Source organism: Erpetoichthys calabaricus, chromosome 4, assembly GCF_900747795.2.
Source record: "Erpetoichthys calabaricus chromosome 4, fErpCal1.3, whole genome shotgun sequence".
Lineage (NCBI taxonomy): Eukaryota > Metazoa > Chordata > Cladistia > Polypteriformes > Polypteridae > Erpetoichthys > Erpetoichthys calabaricus.
Window position 1 is genome coordinate 64927348 of NC_041397.2, and position 27436 is coordinate 64954783.

Below are 27436 nucleotides of genomic sequence, written 5' to 3' on the forward strand. Positions count from 1 at the left end.
ATACACACTCTCGCCACACTCTCTTGGCCCAAGCTGTGCCCCTCATGACAGCTGACTCCGCTGCCCCCACACCAGTCTGGCACCTCCTGTGCCTCCCTAGAGCTACAGCAAACTTGTCTGTTCAGAGAGTGCAAATCAAAAAATCTTTCTGTAATTAAAAATGACCAATGATCTATCACTATAATAAATATTCATTGATGAAGATAGCTGGCGACTTAAGATTCCTTATGAATACTCCTATGGACCAGGGAAATCATCTGCAATAGGTGGGCAGCACAGGGTCCTACAGTGTGTGGAGTGCACACAGAGATCTCCTCACTACAGAAGACAAAAACAGTATTGTGTAATATTGTTATGGATTTCGGGGTTTATGTATGTATGGAATTTAATTTTGACTGATTTATTGCCTTTTAACAAATTTTTTTTGTAGTTACATTGTTTATATTTGTCACACCGTCATTTGGTTTTCTAACAGTTGTGGCCATTTTAAGTTGTTTGTTGTCATTAGTTGTTCATACTCGGTTGTTACTGCCTTATGGCTGAAAGCTGCACAGTGTACTTTGGACTGTGTGTATTTAAGATAGCTGCATGTTTTTGTCAGGTTTCTGGATGTAAAAACAAATCTCCAAAAGATACTGAGTGTTTCAAAATTCCAAAATATTTAGATCATGTTGGTAAGAAAAATGTTTGATATTTGTTTTGAACATTTGGTTTTAGTTTTACAGTTTTTAAGGTTTATTTTTAGTTTTGACCTCTGCTCATTTGACTTTGAATTTCTCTCTCATCTCCAGGCCCTTGAACCTTAACTGTACATTTCTATCACCTTTGACTTGGTGTCAGAGCTGTTACAATGATAATTACAAACCATTCAAAGTTGACTTTAATTGCTATGAACCGCAGCTCTGTATTTGCATCAAAGCCATGAAGATGAATTGCCTTTTCATTTTATGAGCTGGAAGAAATGTTTACAGACATGAAACAGTAAAAGTTACTAATTACTTTTGTTGTGACCCCAGTGGCATAGAGATTCTCATTACGCTGACAGGAATTCTTTATTTTATATGAGGAAGTCAGAACAGCACCCATTCTGGTCGAACACACACAAATGCCCCCCATTAAAAACAGAAACATACTACACTAAGGTAGAAAGGGCTACACTTAATAATTATGAACAATTTAAGGACACAAAAATAAATTTGTAAAGATGTGTATCATATTTAGACAACAGTGACTTACTGCATCAAATAAAATAAACAGATCAAGCAAAAGATTTTGGTGCACTGGTAATGGTAGCGGAGAAGGATGCTAAGGATAGAGCTGCAACGGAAGAGGAAAAGAGGAAGGCCTAAGCAAAGATTTATGGATGTGGTGAGAGAGGACATGCAGGTGATGGGTGTAACAGAGCAAGATGCAGAGGACAGAAAGATAAGGAAGAAGATGATCCGCGGTGGCGACCCCTAATGGGAGTAGCCAAAAGAAGGAGAAAAAGTGGTAATGGTAGCATTGTCACATACATGAGGTACAGCAAGAATGCTTACTGGCATGTGCACTCTGTTGCCATGCGTACATGTTATAAACACAATAAATTACATTGTGCATATATAAAGTTGATTCCTAAAGGTATTTCAGTACTAATTGCACCGTTGGAGGGTGTACATTTAAATCTTTCTCTGGGTCCTCTAAAAGCTAGGACCTGCCTGGCACACACAAACACATTGGGATTGTTTAGTGCCATATATTAACTATCTAACTAAGTCTAGAGACTATTTGTAGATGAACAAATCCTCAAAGGAACACTTTATGAAGAAGCTTCACATTAATAATGGGTGAGAAGTGTCAAGATCGTTCTGTTGCCAATCATTTACTTTGTTATTTCTGAACTTTTTCTCAGTTTCAATAGTGACTGTACAAAACAGTATAATGCCGTGAACTGTAATCATTACAAAATTACCTTTAACCTTTTTTCATTTTTTTATGGTGAAGTGCAAAAATGTATAACCTTTTTTTGCAAAAGCATTATTGCATACAATAAATCTAAGGAGTCATGTCCTTGGAAAAAAAGCACTTTCTTGGTTTCTGCAAAAATGTAAAAATGATATGGAAGCAATATGACTGAAAAAAGCTACAGCTGTTTATCATCAAAAGCAAAGTCCTCCACTAGTAACACCATGAGCAGAAAAATAAAAAAAACTTCTCTAAGAACCTTGTCAAATGAACCTTCATCAAAGCCTTCCTGACACTGCACAAAATGCTGAAAGGAGCTATAGAACTCCAACTGTAGCATTCACAGCAGGAACGACTAGGGGCAAGAAAATGTTTTCAAAGCATCCTGACATTTGGAGAATTGTAATATTAATGAATGAATTTCAACAATTTCCATCTGGCATGTGTTTCTGGGTGTAGAGAACCAGGGCAAGCATAGCTTGAAGCAGCATTCAAACTCTATGAAGTCTCCTTCTAGAATATCACAGCAATTTTTCAATAACATTGTCTGCTATGTGATGCAGCTGATTGTCATGATGTTGGTATCAATTCAATGTACACCCTTTAAAATGGAAAATAACATTTATCCTGCTTGACATATAAATAACAATAAACAGACTGAGCTATATACAAGCAGATGTGGCAGAATGGTGGCACAGTGGTAGCGCTGCTGCCTTGCAGTAAGGAGACTGTGTTTGTGTCCCAGGTGCTCCCTGTGTGGGGTTTGCATGTTCTACCACAGTCCAAAGGCAGATTATGTGAACTGGTGATGCTAAATTGGCCCAAATGTGTGTGTGTGTGTGTGTGTGTTCGTTCCGCATTCGGCTCGCAACCTGTCCAGGGATTGTTCCTGACTTGACCCTGTTGCTTGCAAGGGTAGGCTACAGCTTCTCCTCGACCTTTCTCTGGATAAGTGGGTTTGTAAGATAAATGGACAAGCAGATGTAGGATAGATCATTACTACAAATTAAGTTACAGTTGAAGGAAATATTGAGTTTTTTTTTCATTCAATTTGTGTGCCTTGAGTGGTTCAACCCTAAAATAATGTAAAAAGGATACCACTCCAAACATTATTCTCCTTTCTTCACGTCTCCAAACATTATAAGATCCTAGTAATTAACTCCAAAAGAGACACCATCCCTGTACAGATCACAACTCTTGCACACTACTATGCTGATTTAATGCTACCAGTATGACCTGGCAGCTTATCTTCAGATTGTGGGAGCAAACCCCATTATAAGAAAAAATTGGCAAACCAGCCAAGAATTACATTTTCGTCTAAGGCCTATAAGGCATCAACCTCACCTGCTATTCCCCATGGCACCAAAACAAGAGAGCATAACATAACACAACATTTTCAACCAAGCTGAGTCCAATTGATGGTCATGGGTAGTTGAGCCTATCTCAATAGAACTGGGCACAAGGCAGGAAACAGCTTTGGTCAGGGTGGCAGTCCATTGCAGGCTCCACTAACACCAACAGTCTCATTCTCAGTGGGACAATTTGAAATTGACAATTAACATAGCCAGTGTGTGTTTGGGGATATGAGATAAAAAATGAAGGACCAGAATTAAAACCAACGCATACACAGAAAAAAACATACAAACTCCGGGTATGAGATTTGAACTCAGAATGTCGGATTCATGAGATGGCATACTGCTACCCACTGCACCACTATGTTGCCCCAGAGAACACACAGTAAATCTGAACATTAATTTGAATATACAATTTACCTGTCTTTTTGTACAATTCATTAACCAATTCGGTTTTCAGAGCTCAATCAAAAATTGTTTGACATTAGAATCTGAAAATGGCAATAAAAATGAGGATCACAAGACAGTTCAGAAAAAAAGGAGATGGAACAGAGGAAGAAAACATTTAGCGGCATACAATAAGAAGCCACTTTATTTGATTCAGTATGCGCATTTTATAGGAGGTTGGGAAACTGAGAATCCTGTATTTGTTGTTGCATTGACATAACAAGACTCTGAAATTGTAGAACAGAAGTGCTGGTTCATGTCAACACCAGGGTGTTATTTTGCCATTGGAGGATCTCTGCTCTGAATAACTCTTTTGAGATGCTCTGTTGGATTGAGTAGACAGCTCTGGTGCATTGGCATGCGTTTGCTTTAGAGGAAGTTCAAAGTATTATTTTTTAAACCATTGTAAAACACTCCTAGCTTTGTGATGTGGCAGTTCCTGTTGCTGAAAAATCACCACTTGTGGGCGCAACCAATTGTAAGAAATGTTCAAGCATCATTGGCATTTAAACATAGGTTTTTTTGTATTAAGCTACCTACTCTGTGTCCTTATAACATTGTTGCATGCTACATTTTGCATTCTGATGTGCTTTTAGAACCTAGCTGCTTGTTAAGGGAGTGTTGCCTGTCACTTTAGCCTACAACAGCTCATTTCATCAATCAGATGATTTCCAAGCACAGACCCATCTTTGGCTGGATGTTTTTTGGGTGGTGACCAACGATACCACTGAGTATAAAAGTAACAGCTTAATAAATTCATTATTAGCATCCATTACCATGTTGTGTTAAAAGCCATTAGAGTTTTAGTGTTGTCCATTCATTCACTGAACCACATAAACACAATATCTACTGGCATGTAATGAACTTACATACTTGTGTTAAATAGCATTGACTGTATTACTAGTATTAGTATATAACAATACTTTGGGAACATTCAGATCTAAAATTGTCAATATTTTACAAAATTTTGTGAATAGGTATGATGATCTATGTTTGAATTCGCTGTTCTTGTCACACTTTTTAATGTTTTTCTTATTTTCAGTTACACAGAAAGAGCTGTTATACTTAATAAGGTACCTTCTTCATCAGTTTGAAAAAAACAACAAGGAAAAGTCTGAATTTGAGCTCTGACAAGGAGTAATCCTAAGAGTAAATTTAGAGAATGGACACTGTATTAGACAAATGTGTAGTCCAATGACGTTCGGGGACAGACAGAAGAAGTAATTTCTTAATTTATGTTTAATAAATTGCTCAAAGACATCCTTTATGAGGTTTGTAGGTGAAAAACAAGGTGTTGAAAATAATGCTAGGAATACTGCGCAGTTAATCTGGTTGAGCTATCATCCTAATGTGTCTTTCAGAGAAAGAACTCTGAAAACTATAACGTTCACTCCATATCTTAACCCTCTGGGACTCGTGGTTGCTGGCTGGTTTGGTCCAAACTATTTCTTTATCAGGTCTACTCTTATGCTTAATGAATGTATATAGAACATAAAATACATACTTCTACATGACCCTGAACTGGACTGAGCAGGTTTAGCAATATCATGTATAAATTCTTTACTATACAAAGTTTGAATTGTCTTAGTGATTAACATATTTTTAATTGGACAGCCTTTTGAGATCAGACAAATAAAATCTTGATTTTCAATTGATGTATTGAACAATAGCATTATCTTTTGACCTGTTTTAAACTTGCTATATATGTAGTATACAGTATATTTTCAAAAATGCATGTTTATACAGTAACATGCGCAGTCTTTTGCATTTCTTATAAAAATCCCCCACTAATTTTTTAAACTCATTTATTACAATACAGCAAATTAGAATTGTAGATCACAGAGCTGCACTGAGCCTTCCTGACCTGCTTGTTAACAGAACTCTTTTTCAGTAACCTGAAGCATGAAGAGTGTGATGAGCGGTCACTTTGTTTTGCTCGTTGATTGTCATTGACATGTGCGTTTGATGCTGCAGACTGTCAGCTTTTAAAGCTGGTTAGACAGAAGTTTTAATAATATAAACAAGTTAGTGAATTGAAGATCAGCAGATGGTATAGCTTTATTCCACACTAATCAGCCATTTGAATGTATACATTATGTTAAAAATGGGAAAATCGAAAGTTAAATTGAACTAAAGGACAAATATAACTTGTAACTTGTCTAAAAAAATCATACACTCCTATAAGGATAACATTCAACTCCACACAGAGAAGACTGGCAATGAGATTCGATTCCAGGACCCATGAGGCAGTAGTGCTAGTCTTTGCACCACTGGGCGACTCCAAAGAGGACAAATAAAACAGAATACATTTTTAATTAAATTTCCTGCAAAGTAAGCACATGAACTATTGGGAGATCTTTGACTATAAAGATAAAAAATGTAATAACAAATTAAATAAATTTGAAAGCAGTTAACTGTGAGCCCTGGATCTTCAATGCAGCCGTACCAATTACCAGGCCTGGTCACCATCTCCATGAAGTTCTCACTTTCACTTCAGGACTCCATATGCTTTCTCAGGAATTATATTAATCCCACATGCTTCAATTAGCCTTGGGGAGATGACAAAAACAGACTAACAAGGACGTATTTGGGTATCATGAATTTGGTACAGTAAGTGGGAGTGTGGGAGACTCAAGCTTATCCTCAAAAACACTGTGTGTAAGGCAGGAAGTATCCCTGGCTAGGACAGCAGTGTATAAAAGGGCACAGTTTGGAATCAGCAATTAATCTAACCACCGCTCCTTTAAACGTGGGAGGAAAACCAAGTGCATAGATGAAAATCTACAGAGATAAGTAAAGAAGCTGCACCCTTTAAATGGTCAATGACCAGACGCAGGGTTTCATGTTAGGATGCTTGATCTGTGAGTCAGCAGTACTACCCACTGTGCTACAACACCACCCACATATTATATAGCGTTATAATATATTGTTTTAATTAAATTCTTAGGGTATCTAAATAAAATATTTATCCATCCTTCCATGACTTTCTATACTTTGATTTTTCCAATCTGGATCTTGTGGATGTGCTGCCTGCAACAAAATGTATACATCTCCAGTACTACACATGGACTTCAGGTCCATTTTATAGTCTTAAAATATTCACTATTTCTTCTTCCACTGAATCTCTAAGGAATAGTTTCAATAAGTGAAAAATACACCATAGAGAGTTTGTTTGGCATTAGTCAAATTAGGAAAATGCAACTATATGTAATATATATATATATATATATATATATATATATATATATATATATATATATATATAGTGAAATTAAACAAAATGTAAAAACTGAAAATATTCTATATAAAAATGACACATAATAAATCAAGATGACTATTGTAAACTAACTGAGTAAAAAATATTTTTCACTGAATTGTGATCAGCAGAGAAAGTGACAAGCAATTTGACAAGGTAGCTAGAAAATCACAGAGGGCACAGGAGCTAATTATCCAACAAAGGCAGAAGAGACTGATGAAATAAAACAAAGGTGTGGTTTCCTAGCCTGTCTTTCCTAAGTCAGCTAACAGCACAAAAAAAGCACCTTCCAATTTCAAGTGCTTGTCATTTATTGCGTGACCTACGAGGTTGGTGATTGATACCTTACTAGCATCACGTCAAGCTATCCTTAAAGAACACTGCTTGTGTCATTGTAATCTTTCATCTTAAGTGCTCTTCAGTTTTCTCTGCCTTTCCTAGAGAGTTCATTCAATTGACACGTATCCTGGTAAGGTTTTACCCCCTTAGTTTTATGACATGATAAATGGCTGTCTGGGAACATTTATTTTGTTCTTTTTGGGTAATTTCTCCCTAATTATAATTCTGACTGTTAGTAACAGGTTTATGGATATATAATATCAAGCCACAGGAGAACTTACAAACCTTCCAAAAAGCTATTTATTTTTTAAATTTTATATTATATACTGCTTTATTACAGAAAACAGGACAAGATTACATTTTTTTATAATTAAAGTATGTCATATGAATTAACACAGAGAGTTTGAACATTTCACTTGCAGGCACTAGACTCAGCAGCTTCCTGGAGCTCAGTCCTTGGAGTCCATATTGGCGACGGCAACAAAAATATATATTAATTTGCTAATATATAATAAAATTATAAATACAATATAATATTAATATATAATATAATACTATTTATAATTAAACAATATATTTAAATTGGATGAAATACCAGCAGAAGTGTGGAAGTGGTTAGGTGAAGAGGGTGTAGATTTGCTGTGGGATCTAATGCAGAAGGAACTGTGTGATTGTACCCATTTATAAGAAGAAGGGTGATATTCAGGATGTGGAAACTATAGAGGGATAAAGCTGATGTCACACACAATGAAAATTTGGGAAAGGGTTATAGAGAGAAGAATTAGGAAAGAGACCACCATAGAGGATGAGCAGTTAGTTTTTATGCAAAGACGAGGAAGAACTGATGCAGTCTTTGCATTGAGAAGGCTCAAAGAGAAAAATAGCAAACCAGAAAGGTATGCATATGGTGTTTATTGATTCAGTGAAAACTTAGGATAGAGTACCACATTAAGAGGTCCGTATGTGCATGGAAGAAAAAGAAGTACCACAGAAATATGTGAGGATTGTCCAGGATATGTATGAGGGACCGAGAACTCAGGTGAAAAGCAGGGTTGTGGTAAAGGAACAAGATCCCAGTTAGAGTAGGTCTGCACCAGGGATTTTCTTTAATTCGTTTTATCTTTGATCTTATTATGGATGTGTTGAGTCATGGGATAAAAGAACAATCACCCTGGTACATGTTTTATGCTGATGACATTGTGTTGTGTAGCACCACAAAAGAAGTGGAGAGAGAATTAGAAGAATGGAGAAGAGCTTTGGATGATGACGGGCTGAAGATAAATAGGTTGAAGAGTATATGAGGTTTAATGATGATCAGAATTCAGAAGTCAGCCTTCATGGAGAGTTATTAAAAAGAGTGGATCAACTTAAATATCTAGAATCAATGGTAGCCCGAGATGGAAAATTAGGTGCAGAGATAACTCATAGAGTGCAGTGTGAATGAAGTAACTGGAAGAATGTTTGTGATTGAAGAATTAAAGCAAAAGTTAAAGGTAAGGTTTTTAAAATAGTGTTAAAACCAGCAATGGTGTATGGAGATGAGACATGGGTAGTAAAGAGAGCGTAGGAGAAGAAGTTTCATGCATCAGAAATGAGAATGTTGACATGGAATCGTTGATTTACAAAAAAGGACAGAATAAGAAATGAGATAATCAGAGGTACAAAAACGTGGGAGAAATATCTAAGAAAGTACAGGAAAGTACGTTGAAGTGGTATGGATATGTGATATAGAGAGACAATGAATATGTGGGCAAAAGAGTGATGGGAAGTACAGAGGAAGAGAAAATGAGGGAGGCCAAAGCAGAGGTGGGTGTATAAAGTAAAAGAAAATCTGAAGGAAAATGGCTTGACTGGCAAGCAGGTGCAGGACAGAGCTGTTTGGTAAAGGCTGGTCAAGCACATCAACCACACAAAGAAGTGGAAAATGATGAAGAGGAAAAGAAGAAAGGTGATATTTTCAAATGATGTGTATACTGCACTACTGGAGAAGTGGTCAGTCATGACCAGGATTGATGGACAATATTATGGGTAACTGAAGCAGACATTAGTACAATAAGATGGGTTTGCTGTTCCAATTACGTTGTAGGCAAATTGTCACTTACTTTATTCTTTTGAGGTAAACATCCCTTATTTCAGATGAGAGGTGAAGTATGAAAAAAATGAACACTATTCTGTTTTACACTGGGTTGCTACTCTATACAGTAATCAGATTTTACTTTTTTTTTTTTTTCATTTTCTACACTTTACAAGAATTCTTTTTACTTTTATGTATCCACAATTCTGTTCCCCTTTTTAAAATCTAACACACAACTTATTGAGTTTTGTGGATAATGTGGAGTATTTGTAATGCAGTACACTATCGTACTTATTCATAAGAACAGACTAGCAGACAGTATGTGCCCTTTTGCTCTTTATTGAACAGCACCAACTAACAAAATGTGCAAGGCATTACAAATCGTATCCCTGTGCAACAACCCACAATCAAGCATCAACAGCTGAACTGAAATGCAAATGAAATGAAATGAATTCAACTTCATTGTATGTTGAAATGCAAATGAAATGAAATAATGATATATAACAGATAAAGTCTGAGGTTCCACTAAATTACTGTTTCAGAGAAAACCTTAAACAACATAATTAGGTGAAATATAGTCAGTTACTTTTTTTAAAAGAAAGAAATAAAAGATTAACATATACTGTACTTGTATATAGCTCATCAATTAAACTCTGTTTATATATTTTCTGGTATGGCAAAGTCAGGAAAAATCTTTTCTAATCATTAAGCAATGTTAGGACCAAGCATGTTTTAAATTTGGATTAATTGATCTGACCATCATTTTCATTATTGCTCTTAGATTGATGGCCAGTGATTTTCAAAGTGCATATCATTTTACAGTGAATAGTCACGTAGTTGCTACTAAAATTAAGAAAGGCTATAATCAGAATTGGCATCAAGAACATGTAACAATTACCCTGAAATGCTCAAGGAGGTCACTGCTTATATATGCACTCTAACTTATTTTTTTCAGCAATTATCGCATCCCGGAAAAATTAACAAAGACTGGAAGACAGCAAATATTCTGCAATTGTATAAAAAGTTGAGTGTGACTAACTTGTAAAATGATATGCCAGTAAGCGATTCTTTTATCAGAGATAAATTAATGGCAGCAATCTTTTACAGAAAAACTACAAAAGTCTAGTTGCTTAATGAACAGTGAGACAGGGTTTAGGCAGGGGAGGTTGTGTTTCACTAAGTTATGATTTTATGAGAAAGCAACAAACGCATTTCAGCATAAAACTACGTAAAATATTTCTCATATTCAAAAAAACATTTAATAGGTTACCTCATGAGAGTCAAGTAAATAAAGCTAAAACAAGTGGGAGTTCAAGGCACATTATGTTTAGACGATTGTAAAGTTAGCTAGAATACAGTAAACAACATTGTATGGTGCCAAAAAACGTTTCCATATTAGATGACTTGCTATGTCAAAGAATTCTGAGACTGTGACATTTAAATGAAAAATAAACAATATCTATTTAAAAAAAAATCAACTTCAAATTTGGTTAAGCTTGTAGATGGTAGTTAACAAATGAATTAACAGATATCCTAAAGTATGTGAAATCATTGCAGATGGACCTGGGCAGAATTCAGATTTGGAGAGATATGTTTGAAATAAAAGTAAACAGAAATCATTATGAGATGTTACACCAAGAAGGTAAACAATATTTTATAATATTACAAAATATGGTGGTGAGAAATTTGAAAGCACATCTTATGAGAAACAGCCATCCTGGACTCATTATCGTTCACATCAAGACAATGAACAAAAGAAGTAAGGTAGCCAATAAGATATTGTACTGTACTTCTTAGCAAGGTGTGAAAAGCACAAGTTAGGGTAGGTTATCCCTAAGATATATCATACACTTCCTAGGACTCAACTGTGTAGTATTATGTGTATATTTTTATCTGTTTTAGGGTTTTGACATATGAGGATTACATTACTAGCATGACTTTCATGACAGGAATTAACAAAGTTGTTCTTTGTTATCACCATGTATTTTTCTTTATTTATGCAATGCCTTTTGGAATCTGTCAGATAATTTTGTTTGTTGCACTGATGACTTCACGTTTACAACAATATAAATATGATAACATTTGCACTGTGTGTCATCCCATGATGGGTAATAACAACTTCAAGAATCACTAGAGTTGGTTAGCTTATCACTTTGCCTTCATCTTTTGATTAGCATTTTGCCCTTCGATTCCTGTTGGTCCGGCTGTTTTTCATCTTACAGATTTGATCTTTACCGAGTCTTTGTTTTCTGAATTACCTCTAAGAGATGGGGTATTCCACGAAGCACGCAAATGAAATTGAGACTTAGCTCAATAAACCTTGCTTGAATAGGCATTGTTTTCCAATTGCGGCTCAGTCAGTTCCATAAACTCAAAGTGTTTCTCGTTAACTCAAGATGGACTTGGGCAATTCATGATTATTCACAAACTCACAAGATTTAAACAGCCTCAACAACAGATTTTCGATAACATCGATCATAGTTCAGAAAGCACAGGGGAGTGCAATATCTGTGACTTTAAGCATGAAACTGATGGAATACACGATGTATTATGTGACTGCTTGGAAAGGTGTAAAGTTTTAATTGTCATTAAAAAGAAAAACATGTAACAGAGACATTGGCAGTCTTTTCAGCAGTTGATTAAGAAATAATAGTTGATATATAATAACACAAAAAAGAAAATATAAAGAAAGCAAGAGTGGCTACATGGCAATCCATAGCAGACCAATATCGAGGTACATCCCAATTCTGAATTTTTGCAATGAATTTTTAACTACTAATGTCTTTATCAAATTTTTGTTTAAAAGTTTCCTTTGACTTGCCTAGTTTGATTGTAATCACACTGCTTCATGAATGTCATACTTCAAACTTTTATAACAAGTAAGTATTCGATAGCAATAGGAAGCACATCTGGCAGCAATTGAAAATTATATACAAGAACATAACTTGCTACAGAATTACTGAAGCAGTACATTTAGTATATGCTTACATAAATTGCACATTTACCAACCAAAGAGAAAGCTGCATCTTCTGCCACTGTTGCAATACTTCAATGTCACTCCTTTTGAAGGAGTCTGCCCTCACCAGAATGTCTAATTGCTTAATACGACTAGTCATTTAAAAGGAGCAACCTGCACGTTGATGCTATGAATGATTTGTATTTGTAAGAGACATTTTCCATCTCTTATTAGCTTGGCACTGCTGTTATTTGCATACAAGTGCTATCTATTGTGTCTATGATGTAAATAACTTTATCGAATGTCATTGATATGACTATCATTAAACATATTTTGCAGATTCACTTACCACACTTGACATTTTATGCACTGAATATATCCACAAATATCTGTATGAAATTCATTGTCATGAGAACCAGACCAGACTTGACAATTTTTGTAATGAGTGTTTTTCTTGGACTACCATAACCCCAATTACATTTTGTATTTTAATAACTTGCTTGTGAAAAAACAAACAAACAAAAAAAAACAATATCAACTATATTAAAAATAATAAATAGGTCAATTCAAGTCTGTTTAATTATTGATGTATGCAATTGAATCTGTTTAATATATGTTGCTTTTTATTATTTTACAAAGTACATACAAATATGTCATGAGTTATATTGACAATGACAAGGGGCTTTCTTATTAGTCATATTTCTCTGTAGTATGCTAGGACAGAAGCACACCAGGGGTCATTTTATTAGATCTTGTGGCTTTTCCTTGTGCATTACATTACTATTAACATGTTTGCACTGCTTTAGTGTTAGAAGTTTACAGAATTAGAATTGGTACAATTATAACTGATGATTTTTACATTACTAAATGCTGTCTTTTCTTTACTATACCTTTTCTTTTATCTCTTCCTGAAAAAAAGAGCCATGGGAATGAATGGCATAGGATGTAAATGTGATACATTATTAATTCTTGTGATTTTTTTAATAAACAGTGTAGCTGTTAACATTTTACCACTTTACAATGAATTTCAGATTAATTTAAATGATAGTGTAACTAAGAATTCAGCAAGATTAAATAAGCCACACAATCCCATCACTGACAAAAAATGGTGGTAACAAATGACATAATTTAAATGTTATTCATTTTCAATGGATAGTTCATGTTATAATGCTTTACCATTTTGTAATGAACACATAAGATTAATTTAAATGAGAATTCAGCAACATTAGATTTGCTAAAAAAAAAATCCCCAGAACCTCAGATGATTTTCAAATCTCAATCTGTAACACTATGCTAAGCTTTATCTTCAAAATGGCTGCCTGGATTACCAAATGTGACTTGCCCTAATTATCTTCAGTAGAACTGAAATAAACTCATATATGAATGACTACTTGATTTAAGCAAAACTTAATACCCAACTGGTCTTTCTTCTTTCACTAATACCCTTAAAGACACATTCTGTTTCATGTAATACTGGAATATTGGATGTGATATTGATGTCCATATTACAAATGGACATAACAACACACGAGGAAGTCCAGAGTATTGCTGCTAGGCTGTGTAGTCTAATCTGAAAAATAAAGGAGTTCATTCTTTTCAAAAAAAAAAACCAAAAAAGGTAGCATGGTAGGAGGGTTTGAAATGATAAAAGGAAGTCAGTAGGCTAAATGCAACCTTTTACTTGCTAAAGATGGAAGCAGATAAATAGTAAATTTACTGAAAAAAAATCATCACACAGTGAACTGTAGATAAATGGAAACATTTCCTAAGCAATAAAGTAGACAGTATAACTTTGGAGATATTCAAATATTGACTTTATTATAATTTTCAGAAAGCTGTATAAAAAAGGATGGAAGGGATATATGGGGCTGAGTGTCTTTTTTTAATCAAAACCTTTATATTCTTATGTGATATGAATGCAAAAACTCAAAGTGTACTTTATTTCATTTTGATTATTATCAACAAAAGATGTAAAGAGATGTGTTCTATGGTATACCATTACAGTATCTAAATTGCAGAAATTACTAAAGACAACAACATAGTTTGGCTTATGACTAAGTATTCTTATTCTAGTTTTTTTGCCATCATTGGACTGAAATATTTATCTAACCCATCCTTTTTTTATTTTATTACAATTAAATATATAAGTGCACCTTATATATCAGTAAGTAAAGATGTTGTAGCACGTTTTTCTTTTCAGTTCCTGACTTTTACCTTTGACATTCCAACTAATAAAATTTAAGAAGTAATCACATTCCGTATTTCTTAGGAGCTGGAATATTTTTTATCCTTCTTAACTGAAGGTTTTGGATTTCCCTCAAAAAACACTTTGTCCTGCTTATATTTAACTGTTCAACATTCTGAAATCTACAGTGACTAAGAATCTTAAAATAATTAAGGAGACAGAAAAAGAAGTTGAGAATAAATGGAAACTTAAAACCATAACTGTAAATTTCTTTTAAGTGTTTATTTAACTCAATGAATGTAAAGTACACAGATTTTCCAGTGAGATCAAGTGTTTGGCCCAAATGATTGTTACCACTATAAGGAAAATTAATTAGTAGATTGAAGCCTAAGTTCAGGGCATGGAATGTTTTTTGAGGACTTTTATGAATTTGATTTATCCCGACTCAGAATTTTATGCATTAAAAAATATTAAATTGCATGTTTATCTAAGTAGGTACCTAGTAATTCCACCTGTATGGAACTCAAAATGTTCATTTGTGTTCTTTAAAATTATTTAGGAAAATTACTGGCTTTCAAATGAACTGTATGAGTGGCTGTTTTTCTTAGACAGTTTACTGTCAAGTCATCTAAAGAAAAAAGCTGTGCCACAAAAATACTAAGACATTTTACACCAGAATTATGTTCTGGTATAAAACCTTTGTCATACTTTATGTTTGCACACAATAGACTGATGTTACCACTAGCAGGAATTTAATGAATACCTTTCCAGTTAGTTTTTCAGATTTTCTTTTATATAAATCAATACTTTTGTTCTTAGAATAAAAAAATATATTGAATGAAATGGCATACACCAATCATGCTTTGACATACAGCATCTAAATTAAATGAACAAGATAGAAACTAATAGTGGTGCTGTTACAAAAAGTCTTTGTATAACTAAAGTTTAGTGTGATTGACAAAAACAAATTAAAGCACATTTAATTATGATTGTCATATGTATTAAATATCACTTTTAATTAAGATACTTTATAAGCTGTTCTTAGAATACTATTATAAAAGAGACAGGTTATTGAAAAGAATAATTAAGGACTGGTTCAAATATGATGTGCGACACACCAGTCATGTTGAGTCATAAAAGGAACAAACACTACTTAAAATGATGACAGATAAGAGTGACATTCTGTCTCCCATAAGAGGCTGCCATCACTGAAGAAAAGAAGGGGGAAAAAAACCCACAAATAGCCCCCTGTCAGCAAAACAAAATGGCCATCTATGACATTTGCTGAATATGTCAGCAGTAAAAATTGATAGTTAAGCAAAATGAATCTCTTGCTGAGTGCCTGCCAACATTGATCCAGAATATTCAGCCTAAGCAGGGCGACCAAAGATTTATTCTTTCAACATGTGTGCCAAAGTGGATCTGCACAAGAAAGTATTAAGCGCTAGAATAATATATTAGGCAAGCCTCTCCTTTAATACAGTGTAGTTTAGGAGTGCCAATTGGACATTCCTGATCAGATACCTGAATCTGTTTAAAATGAAGCCCCTTCAATGCAGTTGATATTTACCAAATACTATACAGTATACAGTATATTCAAATATAAATACAGCAACCAGTAAAAAACTGTAGCTGCTGAAAAATTAGCATTTGACTATTAGTCATTTATCAGATTTCCCTGCTAAAATTTAAAGGATTTTTTAACATGCATAGCCATTTCTAACTTATAGACATCCTTTCTACCTGTGCCATGCACCAGTCCAGGCATGACTGAGGAGATTAGAAGGCTTAACATGTGGCCCAAATCTTAGTGTAGGGTAGAAGGGTATACTATTATTGGTTATTAGGACTCTTTTTGGATCAAATGGGACCTGTTCCACCACAATGGGTTACATCTGAACCGGAGTGGCAAAAACTGTTTTGAGGAGGCATATGAGTATGCTAGTTAAGGACAATATAAACTAGAGAATGGGGGGCCAGGGAGTTTAGGACAGGCCTGGTTTACAACTATACATTAATAACAAATAGAATCGCAGAAACCTTGCTAAATATAAAAGTTGGAGCCGAGTATAACTTAGAGGGATACACATTTTTTAGAAAGGATAGACAGAACAGAAAAGCTGTTTATGTCAAACAGAACTTAAACATAAGTCCTCTTCAAATGGACGATGAGCATCACCTTTGTGAGGACACCTGGCTTTTTCTAGAAAGGATTTGTGAAAGAGGCCTTACTTTAAAAGTGTGTTATAAATCACACAATTCAGACAGTAATTTCAATGCACATCTTTTTAGTAATATTAAAAAGGTAAGTTTACAGGAGAATATTTTAGTCATGGGGGACTTTAACTACCCAAATATTAACTGAGCTTACTTTACAAATTGTGGAGTACAACAACAGTACATTTTACAAATAATTATTGATTTGTTTTTCTACACAGTATGTTAAAGCAACAATGCAGGGAGAAGCCTGTCTAGATTTAGTACAGTAGACCCCCGTGAAGTCGCAGTTCAGAGTTCGTGGCCTCAGTCATTCGTGGATTTTTCCTTAGAACCTAACTAATAATTGTTAACGGAAACCGCAAATATCCTCCGCAATTTTTATGGCTTTTTTCATGGCAATACTTTACTGTAGAAAGAACCGCGGCTTGGGATGGTGAAAGTAGCCAATAGAGTTTAAAACTGTAACTCCCAGCAGTCCCTGCAGTGGCTCTGATTGGTCTTCTGCTGAGGTTGCTGGGGCTGTTGAGGTCAAAAGGTGTCAACGCGGCTTTTAGAAAGGGGGCCGGTGACCAAAAGCAAAAAAAAAGTTTTTGTAATTTGTGTTTCAAGTTCCTGTCTGTCTGCCTTCTATTGGGTTACTTGTACTTATTCATTTTGTCTTGGATCGTTTCATGATTGGCGTCTGAATTGTCTGCCATCTGCCTGTGTACATGAGGACTGTATGTGGATTCATGGCCATCCTGCAAAGAAAGGAGCGCTCCTGAACCGTCCACCCGTCTTCACCATTTCAGGAACTACCGGTACGACTATCTTTACATTCCCATTCAACATGCAGATCTCTGAACTATCTATTTTCATCATTACATTTCATCCGTTGCCGTTTTTCATGAACTTTTTCATGATTTACTGTGTGTGTTTTGTTTGTGTTTTGTTGTATTTAATGTGTAATCACCATAAGGGGAACAGGGGTGGTATCATTGTTTTCTTATTTCATTTGTTTTCATTACATTCTTTATTTGCTGTTTGATTACCGGTTTGCTTTGTTTTTGTCTCTGTTTGTGAGTGCGCGCTTGTTGGCTGGGTGCATCCCTGGAATATCCACCATAAAAATAAAAAAATCACTGTCAACGGTGTGAATCTTAGTGGCACCGGACCGCTACAGCATTATGCATTTCTCCTTGCTGCTGACTGAATGTGATACATCTCCAGCTGAGTGTTCTTGTGTTTTCCGTTTACTTAACCCTTTAACCGCCAACTCCCTAAATATTCCCCAAGCCAGGCGAAATCTGAACAATTTTTGTTTTTTTACTTTTTTACATTTTTTTTACATTTTTTACATTTATTCAAGCAGTATTGACCACTAAATGTTGTGCAAGTTGCCAGTGTATACACGAAATCTATAAATGTAACCTGAATTCTCAGCTAAGCAAAACATCTTGATACCAAACCGTGCCCTTTTCAATGGTAGATACTGTCGAAACTGTAAGCGGCCCTTCCACGACAATAAACTTTCATCAACTGCAACTGACGGTCCTGGCATGTAGGGCAACTGAAATGCTTCAAATAAATGATCAATCAAAGGACGTAGCTTGAACAAGTGGTCGCGGTTTGGATCTTTCTTATCTGGCTCGTTTCTGTTGTCATTCAAATGAAAGAATTTCAGCAGCAAAGAGAATCGGTTACGTGTCATGACAGCTGCAAAAATAGGTGTTGCATACATAGGATCTGTAGACCAGTACATCTCAATATCTGGTTTTCTGATTATTCCCATCAACATCAAAATCCCAATGAATTTTTTCATTTCGTTTTCATCAGTGTCAAACCAAGCACGAACACGGGAATGTGGAGGTAAATTGGGATTTTTCTCAATAAACTGTGCTGCATACAGATTTGTCTGAGAAACAAAATGTCTAATCAAATCAGGTGACACAAACAGCTCATAAAACTGCTCAGCAGTGTAATTGTTTACATCAACAATAAAGCCACACGTTCCCTCAAACGAATGCAGAAAAGGTAGTTCACCACGGGCAGCAGCCCAGCTGAGATGCTGGGGATACACCCACTCAGCGCCGTCATCCGATGCGTCTTCATTCACAATATCATGCAGCGCACGTTGCTGCTCATCACTGTCACTAAAATCTTCTTCAGAACTGCTACAATCATGATCAGAACTGTCCAAAATCGCCTGCAAAGCCTCACTTGAAGTCAGTTTACGTTTCGCCATATTCACAGCTGTTACATGCGAATCACGTCACATGACCGGCCAAAACAACCACAGACTTGTCGAAATACAACGTAGTAATAATACCCACGCCAAACCGGCAGTTATACTACTTGCCAGGCATTCATATAACCACAGGCAAATGTGCCGGATAATTCCGGCAGTATGGCGTTAGCATTAAAACAGCGGTGCCGGATATATCCGGCAGAGGGCGGTGAAGGGGTTAAAAGCCTGAACAGCACCTGTCCTTTTTGGCTGATTGCTTTGTTTCTCTGTCCTCCCCTAGACATTCTCTGCTCCTGTTTGTTGTTTTGCTCTCCTATGATGTTTGTCTATTGTTTAATCGATAACTAACTGCATACTGAGGTTTTACTTCTGAAAGAGACATGTTTTGTTTGAAGTGTTTAAATAAAGTTCCTGTCTCTACAGTCTGTGTTTCTGTGACCCAAGCATGACACCCTGCAGTACTACTGCAGCTGCACTAAGACTAGCCTGCCAGCGTCAGCGCTTACCTCTGTGTGCTTGCGTGCAGCCAGTTCAAGCGCAGTTGGCTCAGTGATTTACATCCATGGCGTCAGTTACACCTTGTACATATTGTTCCAGTAGTTTTTTTAAATAGTTTTTACAGTTCATTAGCAGTGTGTAAAATGATCAGTGTTGCAGTAATTGTGATGCTCTTTGCATTAAAAAAAGTGTTGCATTAAAATTTCACTTTTGTTTGTTAATGTGATGTGTACTTAAAGTGCAGCAAAAAAGTATTTGGCATCCAGGGATGCATTAACCCCCAAGTATGTGGCGGTTTAAGGATTAAAGCCCCAAGATGCCGCCAAAACGAGCTGCACCATCTAAGGCTTCTGGCAATGAAAACACGCTTGCATGAATTACAGTACATATAGTGGTAATATCTGTATTTTACATTCTAGCACTGTGGGAGACATAGCAGTACAATACTGTATACAGGTTTACCTTTACATTCTTTATTTTTAGGTAATGTATTGAGCCGAGTTTGAAATTAAATTAAAGTGTTTTGGGGGCATATTTAGGGTTTAAACTATGAAAATAGGCATTTTTTAACCATATCCAAAAACAAATTTTGGGGGTGTACTGTATTTTTAAATAACTGGAATAGGTGATTACATCTTGCCTGAAGAAGGGGCCTGAGTTACCTCGAAAGCTTGCATATTGTAATCTTTTTAAGTTAGCCAATAAAAGGTGTCATTTTGCTTGACTTATACCTTTGCGAAAGTGTTTATTTTATATTCCAGTAACTACTTGAATGAGATCAAAGTATTTGGTTCGAATATGCAATAGAAGGTCTAAGAATCGAAAGTACACCTTATGAGAAGTATTTAGGAGTTGTAGTGGATTCAACGTTTTCAACTGCCAGACTGTGTTTAGAAGCCATTAAAAAGGATACCAGAATGTTAAGTTATATAGCACGATGTGTGGAGTACAAGTCCAAGGAGATTCTGCTCAAGCTTTATAATGCTCTGGTGAGGTCTGGAGTACTGTGCGTAGTTTTGGTCCCCAGGCTACAAAAAAGATATAGCAGTCCAGAGAAGTCCAGAGAACACAACTAGGTTGATTCCATGGCTACAGTGAATGAATTATGAGAAAAGATTAAAAGAACTGAGCCTTTTCTGTTTAAGCAAAAGATTAAGAGGAGGACATGCCTGAAGTGTTTAAAAATATGAAGAAAATCAGTACAGTGGATTGTGACTGTTATTTTAAAGAACACGGACACCTGGTTATCTTGACCTAACTTCAGTCATTTACTTAATCTTGTCCTACCTTAAATGATCATATTATGCCTCGCACATTTTTACCCAATCATATTTCCTATCACATACCATATTGACATATTTTAACTTTATACATTAGAAGCATTCTATTGAATTTACCTAAAACAAACTTACCCGAATTTCCAGAGGATAAGTAAAATATTTTTTAGCTTCTGTAAACATTAAAATGTTCAGTAAAAAAGAAAAACTTTATAGCATAATAAATATCACTATAAACATATCACTTCACTTTCTGCTGGGTAAACCTTATAAAACTATTTAGTATCTTGTTTGTGTCCACTATAAATGTTCCTCAATGCAGTTAAGAGCCTTAGTTGTTGTAAAAGTAGCAACACAAAATGGTGATAAGGGTGAAAAAAAAGAACCCCAGATCTTCACTGGCCTGGAGAGAGGCAAACCTCACCTCAGGCAGCCTGACCCAAACCCCACAGGCTCAAACATGGTGAACTAGCTTTTAAATATCAAAAAATACCTTAAATGTTCAAAATTCACAGACAGTGATAAATAAAGAATCTTGATAAATGAAGCATTTATCTATATAAACAAAATGAGAACAAACTGGGAAAATCAAGGAAAAACTAAGGCAAAAGGACATGCCTAAAAATGCTAACCATGGCAAACAAGTTCAAATTGAAATCCAATAATCAACATCCAGAGAGCAGAAGAAAAATAATCCAAGAGCAAAAAATCCAAACAACAATATTTACAATCAAAAAAGGCTTCCGTGACAATTAATGAACCTCTGCTGGAACCAGGTTCCACCCACAGAATACAAGGTACATAAGAACATGTCTTAAATATGCAAAACATTAATAGTAGTAAGTAAGTAGTAAGTAGTAACTCACAAGCAACAAAAAAGTATTAAAATGGAAAGTAAACATAAGCCCTAGAATAAACCCTGGTTGTAACATAGTACAGTATACTGCACAGGTAAACCCACCCCACTTAATTTTATATAATGCCTTGCTACAGTAGATACTCTCTCATGATCCAGGTATAGTAACATAATACAATATTTACGTGTCCTTACATTTTGCTTTTAGCATTTCAGCATATCTTCTATGATGATTTTTAATGTGTTATGATGCTGTGGAATAGCAGATGTTCATGAATACTGTAGAAACTAAGGAAACCCCAGGTTTGGCATATCTAAAGACTGTGGACCACCCTGTTGGAAACAAGCTGTTGGTGAAATTCAGTTGTTAGGAGAATATCTATCTATTTATTGGTCATCAAACACACAAGCCAAGGGAGCACTTCATGGATTCTGTACAAGTAAAGCTAAAGAAGGAGGAGGAAGGTCAACACACCTCTTAACATTCTTTTCCTTTCTGCATCTAGAAGGGAGGAGGATGCTCTGGAGGACCACTGACATTGCTTCCACCCTGCTCTTGGAAGTCTCGTTCCTTCCTTTCCTTCCACTATGTAATAAAGCAGCAGAAATCTGTACCATTTTAGAACCAGTATTGAAGTGAATGTAAGTTCCCTCTTAAAGATGTACTTTTCATGCCAGTAGTAGTAGTATCGTCCAGTCAGAAGGCTCAGTCTTGAAATACTACTTATTATTCTGCCTTTTCTATTTTCACGATTGTTATTTTCTACCTTCCATTAAATGTGAATTCTAAATCTGGACACTAACTCTTTATCAGACTTCCTCTCCTTTTATTACACTATCTATCTACCTGCCTATCTGCCATAATGCACATTATGTCTATTCATGAACAGATTTACATTAGAAGTTTAAATGAAATTCTTATTTCATCATTTCAGTTATTTTTTCATTATAACTGAGACAAAAATACCTTTTCTCTAGCACCATTTGTTTTACTGTCTTGAGGAAGAAATAATGAAGGAATTAAAAAAATGGGTTCTTCTAAATAGGTCAAGAGGGATCTCCGATCAGATAGCCTTGGGGTGGCCTTATTTGAGTTCTTAGCCAAGTTACTATGACCTTTTATTCCATTACTTTCTTGGTTTGCTTTCAACACAGCATGTAGTAAAACCTTGGCTGTAAAAAATGAACCTTCAAACGCTAGGTCACTTTCCATGACTTTCATTAAGTGCAAATGACCCAAACTATAAAACTTCTGCCTCTCCTGCCATGAGGCAGGTCTCTACCCAATTAAATATGAACATAAATCAGCATCAATTAGTGCTACATTTTCTAGAAAAAATGGTGGTCCGGTGTTATCTCCAATTAAAGACAGAGTATTTCATAATCTGACTTTCGAAGAGTTACAAAGTATTTATTAATTCAAGAGTCACACTATTATATGCACTTGTCATCTGAAAAAGATGTCATTGAGAGTGGCTCAATAGCAGTCAGATTAGGACAAGACAGTTTAATTGAACCATTATATTAAAATTAAAGGGTGGATCCTTTTTCTGATGTATCATTTAGCAAAAAACCATTGTAAAAGCATTTAAAAAAGGCATTCAGGGCTGAGGATTACCCTTGTACAGGTGTTTTCGACTAGACTGAGGGCTGAAATGACATTTAGCAGAATAGAAATAGAGGTTTCCTTAATAGACGTGCTGATTAATTTCTTCTTTGGGGCTATCAATCATTCCTAACAGACCAATTTGCCCAAGGCTAAAAACTACTTTTTCTGTTGGAAAATAGAAAGTGCATACAAAGGTCATCACTGGGGATTTTTAACTTAAGGAAAAAGAAATTATACCCAGACTCTGCTGCTCTTACAATTATGTTTGTCTAATATCCAGAATAAGAAAATGTTATATTTCAGTTTTAATTTATTTTAATTGTTTTGCAAAAAAATTCTTATGAATTAAAATAGATACACTCTAGTGGTCTTGTGCTGAGACTTTTACTGTCATCAGCATTTTAAACATGTTAACTAATGTTGTCTTATTTTAATTTCTTATTTTGTCGTTTATTTTTCTTTTCTTCATTATGTAAAGCACTTTGAGCTACTTTTTGTATGAAAATGTGCTATATAAATAAATGTTGTTGTTGTTGTTGTTAAACATAGGTGTCTGGTAACTGTGATATAATCTACAGAAAAAGAGTAAAGATGTTTACAAAAAAATGAAAAATGCAAATCATTTCATCTAGTGTCCCAACTCAAGGCTTCAATCACACAGTATTTCTTCTTTAGACCTAATGCAGTTATGTAAGCCAGTGAAAGGAAAATAAGTGGTTTACTAGAGGTTCTGATTTATGTGAAAACATTGATGGAAAATATACCAAGAAAGACTCCAAGGGTCAGGTTTATAAAATTTGCATATGAACAAAAAGAGGCCTGGAATGCGCATATACAACATTACATGCAAAACTTGGGATTTATAAAATAAAACCTGATTGGAGACTGTATGTTTACAGCAACTCTGACCCATGCACATTCCCCTTTTTTTCAGAAATGGGAAATGACAACACCCTTGATCAAGCAGAACCCCAGGGGCCTCATGTAAAGAAGGTCCGTATGCACAAAAATGTTATGTACTCCATTTCCACGCTCATTTCGCGATGTTTAAAAACTAAACTTGCCGTAAAGCCACGCACATTTATCATCATGAAAATTATATCAAATATACATCTTCGTATTTAAATTGTTCAGAGAGATGTAATATCACGAATGTAATGTATTCTGTATCCTGTCGGCATAAGAGAAAGCCCATTTTAAGAAGCACATAGTGATTCACACACATAGAGCACAAAGAAGAACACATTGAATGCGAAGCATTTAACGAGCTACTTTAGTTACAATGGGATCTGAGAAACTCTACTAAATTAAGTATTGATTTTAAGATGAAGTTTATGCCGTTCTACTTTAATGACAAAATAAACTACATGATCAAAGTGGAAATTTTGAGATTAAAGCTGACATTTCGACCTTTATTTCTACTGTGTCCCTATTTTTTTTTCTTTTCTCTGTACCCTTATACGCATCCATATGACACTCAGACAGTGGTCTATGACTCGCCTTTTCACTGTGACTTAGACATCTGACCACTTCTTTTTTATTTTGGGCAGTGTGCGACTTTCTGAACTTGAACTTTCAAGTTTCACCACCACTCTTTCACTCGATCAACTTCCTTTGTTGTTTATCTTTTGCCATTGTGTTTTCACAGAATGCTGAGCTTAAGTGGCTATTTATATTGATTTACATATTTAAATATGCAAAATAATGGGAGGAGTGGGTGGGGTAGCAGGCGCATGCAGGAGCTGACCGGGATTTATGTAGCGGAAGTACGTGGAAGTTGGCCTACTCACAGTTTTGGGTATCTGAATTTTTTTGTGTGTACGCACATTTCCACTTTTGTTTGTACGCCATGTTTTAGTGTGAATTCTATGCATGCCGTTATGCATGAGGCCCCAGGAATTTTGATAAGACTCTGAAAGATGACAAGTAAATGAAAACCTGGAAATAAAAGCAATATATTTTAACATATAACAGACAACATCTAATGGTATAAGAAAGGCTTCATAAACCACATTAGAAGGATCCAAAAAGAGTGAGTTCCTATTATACATGGAGCAAAAGTAAGGCCCACAGTTGAGCCCCCCAGTAATCTTGTGGCTTGGTTGCAAGTGACCCATACAATGTTATGCCAGGTTACCATAATGGTCAGAACATCAGTGAGTTCGGAGGAATGTTTAGGGAGAAAGCTCTACTATCAGGGAGAAGAGAAGTCAGGTTTAAAAGAGTGTAAGAGAGACACAGCAGTTGAGGGGCTGTGCTTTTGTGTTACTGGTAGGTGTGAGGAGGCAGATATATCTTTCAAAATGTAAGAGTCTGATGTACCCAAGGAGGGACTGTATGCTGGAGAGGAAACTGCAGGGTTTCAGCCATAGGTCAATGGTTGTGGAACAGTGTGGGAACATGATTGTCCTACATAAAAGTGAAACAGATAAATTAAAGGATTGTTGTGACTTGTATTTGTGCATATTGGTTGATTTGGAGGTATTACCCAAACAGTGGTAAGTTAGTATCATTAGTACTAGCAAAACAATACATTTTGCAGTGCATGTTAAGGGCTGAAAGTCTCCTTTTATATGAAATGTCTGACTCTCCTGTCTTTGTGCTAAGTACAGTGTTCACTCTCTTACCATTTATTATCATTAAAAACATAGCCACAGCCTGTTGCCAACAAAACTAGACAATCTTTTAATGGGAATGCACATGTGTGCAATTAACCATTTAAACTAAATTCACCATTCTTTTTATGGTTAAATAAAACTGTTAGTGTGAGATCACTCTCTTGGTCTTTGCATAGAAATCAATATGAAGACAAATAGTTTCCCCAAGAACTTAGAAACAGAGTTGACACACACAAGTCTAGTGAGGAATAAAAAGATTTCAAAAGCACATTTAAATCAATGGTAAAAAAAATGGAGGACACAGAAAGCTAGCCAGAATCTTCAAAGAATACTCGTAGGTAGGTCACCCCTCAAAATTCATCATTTAAAAAATTGGTGAGTCAAGATGTCAATTTGACACTCTTAAAGATGTAAACCAAATCACAATTAAGACAGGAGAAAGGGTGAGTCATTCAACAGTTTCTTAGATACCCCACCAACCCGAGGTATATTTTAAATTAATTAGGAGGAAGCCAAACATTAAAAAGCATATTGGAGTCTTTAAAACACTGTGTAAAAGACAAAACACATATTGAGATGCTTAGCCTTAATGCCAAGTGCTTTATTAAAGGTATATAATAGAGTGATGAAGTATAGTGAGGTTGTTGGGTTGCTTGTCAAAACACATTGTAAAGTGGATGAAGTAAAATAAAGAGTGATACTAGAACAGAAACGCTTCCTAAGTAATCTGCAAGAGTTGTTGAAAATTTGCAACAAAGAATTTACAGCTGTAATTGTTAAAAAAATCACTTATTATTAAACAGCAATTTACAGTAGTAACCTTCAAAATACTCTCCTTGATATGCAAATCACTTGTCTCAGCACTTCTCCCATTTCTGGAAAGATTTCATGCACTCATCATTTGTTACTGAGTCTGCAGCTTCTTGTGTCTTATTCACTTCAGTCTCAATTTTAGTTTTGGGGATGAAAACAATTCACAGTGGGCGAGACACTGTAAATATATGGGGTGTGATGCAGGGATATTGTCATGATGCAAAATCCAATTTTGGGTGCACAACTTCTCTGGATGACTTTTCCTGATGCTTTCCTGTGCCTAATTAAGAATAACCATATGGGGAAAAAGAACTTTATTAACAAGTCCATCATTGTCAAAAACATGAACATTATTGTCTCTTGACAATCTGCCTTGGTGGATTAGAGAAAACAAAAAACATGATTGTAGAATAAATACTAGAAATACACGCTCGATCAACTTGGCACAATACTTCTCTGGCAGACTGATGAACCAGACTGTTGGTATACTATACCAAGGAGCATATCTAATGCCTACTGTAGACCCTACTCCTGCACTTTTGACCGATTCCAGTTATTTTTGGGTCTCCCTGTTGTATACTAACAGAAATTAATGCACATCAAATTTTGATGTAGGTTACAAATATGTAAAATATAATACAACAAATTGTGGTAGCAGATGAAGAGTAATACAGTCTAAAATATACATACACTTGTAAAATCAAAAACAGTGACACGGTAAGGCAACTGAAAAAGAAGATTAAGGTTTTTACAGTGACCAGGAAA

General features: G+C 35.4%; 1 protein-coding gene across 1 annotated transcript in view; it reads right to left on the minus strand.

Annotated features, from left to right (window-relative positions):
* The window catches only part of hs6st3b (heparan sulfate 6-O-sulfotransferase 3b), a 952882-nt gene that overhangs the window by 167780 nt on the left and 757666 nt on the right, over positions 1 to 27436 (minus strand). The gene's annotated exons all lie outside the window — the stretch shown is intronic.